Raw genomic sequence first — 2,507 nt, 5'->3', positions numbered from 1 at the left:
CAGATGTTATAACATCTAATTCCCATCTATTTTGGAGGACTACTCCAGCCAAAGAGTCTAGTTGGTCGTGGACTCTTATTAGGCTTTGGGCCATATCTTCTAACGAACTCTGCAGTTCTGTTGAAAGAGCTTTCAAGTATGTTAAACAGGTGGCAAATCCACCTGCTCCCAACCCAAGCCTGGAGATTATACCTAGGGCAGCCATTAAAGGAATGACGTGGATGACCCTCCTCTTCCTAACATATTGGATGGATGGAACAGGTAAAGATTGATTAGGAGGAACTAGTCCAATGGAGGGAGAAAGATAAACTAGGGTACAGGTTCTGGTCTAGTTGGTGGGGAGACTAAGATATATGTGTTGAGGCCACACAAAAATAACAAGCCTTTGTTGTAAATACAAGCAGAGACGTGGACAGAAAATAAGTGAATTAAAGACAAGGTGTTTGTTCTTTCCTGTGGTTCATTACTCCAAGTGGACAAGGAGGAGGCCAGGGAGACACCTACTATACTAGAGGTATAGGAAGAGTTATTTTTTACAGATTAATGCGGTCGGATGTTGCAGCATTGATATTGAGCCACGGAAAAAGGTGGGCACTAGGAGCAGCACAGTTTAGGCTAGAGGCATTCACTGAGGGAGAGGCTGTCAAATGAGCCAGCTGCAGAAATGCTCCATTTGCTTCAGGCGATACTTGGTAGTTAACCTGGTTAGTTTGATGGTCAGAGGGGCATTTAACAATGATAGTTCAGTTGCATAGGTTAGATGTTAAGGACCCTACAGGGAAATCTCCTTCCGAGGCTGAAAAGCGAAGTGAGGCTTGTTGTAAGAGGGGGTGTGTTTAGTTATGGACCCTTCGAGGGGAGGGCCCTGGGGCTTAAGGCACTGTAGGGAGTTATCATAGGTTTGAAATAATTTGTTGGCCTGATTGGCCCTGGAAGTGGGATAATCGCCGACCAGAGTGTCAGCTCTTTCAAAAAAGGAAGCTCCTTTTTGGAGTTTGTAAAGTAGGGTTGTGTTTCCTGTTCAAAGGTCATGAAGGAATGTAGGAAGGGCTGTGTAAGCTGAGGAAGACAGCGATAAACACATCCAGCACTCCAGAGCAAAGGAAGAGTTCGCTTGCCTCAAGAGAGACTGTGTAAGGTTTATAGAGCGTTCTAGTTTGAGAGCAATGAGGAGTGGTTGTATTGATGAGGTTGATGTGATTAGGGAATTTATATTGAAAGAAACAAGCAAAAAGAGAAAAAAGTTATTTGGGTAGAAGTCCTGGAAAGTTCCTCGAACTTAACCAGCAGGATCATGGCCATCTCACAGACAATTACCCAAAGTTCCCATAGAGCAGTAATGAGCTGATCAGGATGTATCATGGGAGCTTCGTAAGGGTACCACTGAAGGTGTGTAACAAGGTTAGCTAGGAAGTGATGAAAGTTTGGGAGAGAAAGAGACATAAGCGGCTTATGTGGATTTCTCTTCCTTTTCCTCAGAGATTCAGGTGAGGCGAAGGGAAGTGGGTCCTGGGAGACACAAGAGAAGGCTGAAGGGGTTTTAGACTTGGTTGTTTGGGTATGTGGTGAAGGGAAGTCTGTTTTCTTGAGAGAAGTACAATGAAACCAGTTGGGGAGTCCCTGGAGTTTTGCTGCTGTGGATGTGGTAAGGATGATCTGATAAGGTCATCAAACATTTAGGTGTGAAGGGGGAATTTAGGGGTAGGACTGGGATCTTTTACCAGAACCCAGTCTCCTGGCTGTAGGAAGGGATTAGAGGAATCAGTGATGGGTTGTGGCAGGTATTTGTCAGCATATTCCCAAATGAAATGGCAGATGGTATGTACAAGAGGGGAAATGAGAGGGGTTGGTGGAGGTGGGGCCTGACCCTGAGGTGGAGCAGAAGGGGCAAAGGGTCTCCCATACATGAGTTCAAAGGGGCTGAGCATTAGAGATTTACGTTGGAGGACCCGAATTTTTAGAAGGGCTAAAGGCAAAAGTGTATCCCAGTCTTTATGTGTTTGGTGTGGGTACCTGGTGAGGGTGTTTTTGTAGAATGCCATTCATTTCTTCAACCTTTCCTGAAGATTGAGGTGGAGAGGGGAGGTGCAACTTCCAGGTGATTTGTAGGGCTTGTGCAAGTGTTTGAATAATTTGAGAAATGAATTCAGGGCCTTTATCAGATTGAAAAGACAGAGGTACCCCGAAGCTGGGGATGATTTTTATTGTCAATTTGTACAGTAGAAGCTCGTTTGTTGGTTGTGGAAAAGGCCTCGACCCATCCCAAGAAGGTATCAACCAGAACTAGAAGAAATCGAACACTTTTTACTGGGGGCATATGGGTAAAACCAATTTGCCAGTCCTGTTCTGGAAGGTGTCGCTTGGCTTGATGGATTAGGAAAGAAGGGGATCTAGTGTTGAAGTGGGGTGAAACTTTTTTACAAATAGAGCATTGACGGGAAATGGCTTTTAACTGTTTCTTTGTATCTGGGGTTATGTGTACATGGGAACTTAAGAAATGCTGCAGA

This window comes from Colobus angolensis, unplaced genomic scaffold, assembly GCF_000951035.1.
Source record: "Colobus angolensis palliatus isolate OR3802 unplaced genomic scaffold, Cang.pa_1.0 Scaffold82, whole genome shotgun sequence".
Lineage (NCBI taxonomy): Eukaryota > Metazoa > Chordata > Mammalia > Primates > Cercopithecidae > Colobus > Colobus angolensis.
This window is presented reverse-complemented; position numbering follows the sequence as displayed.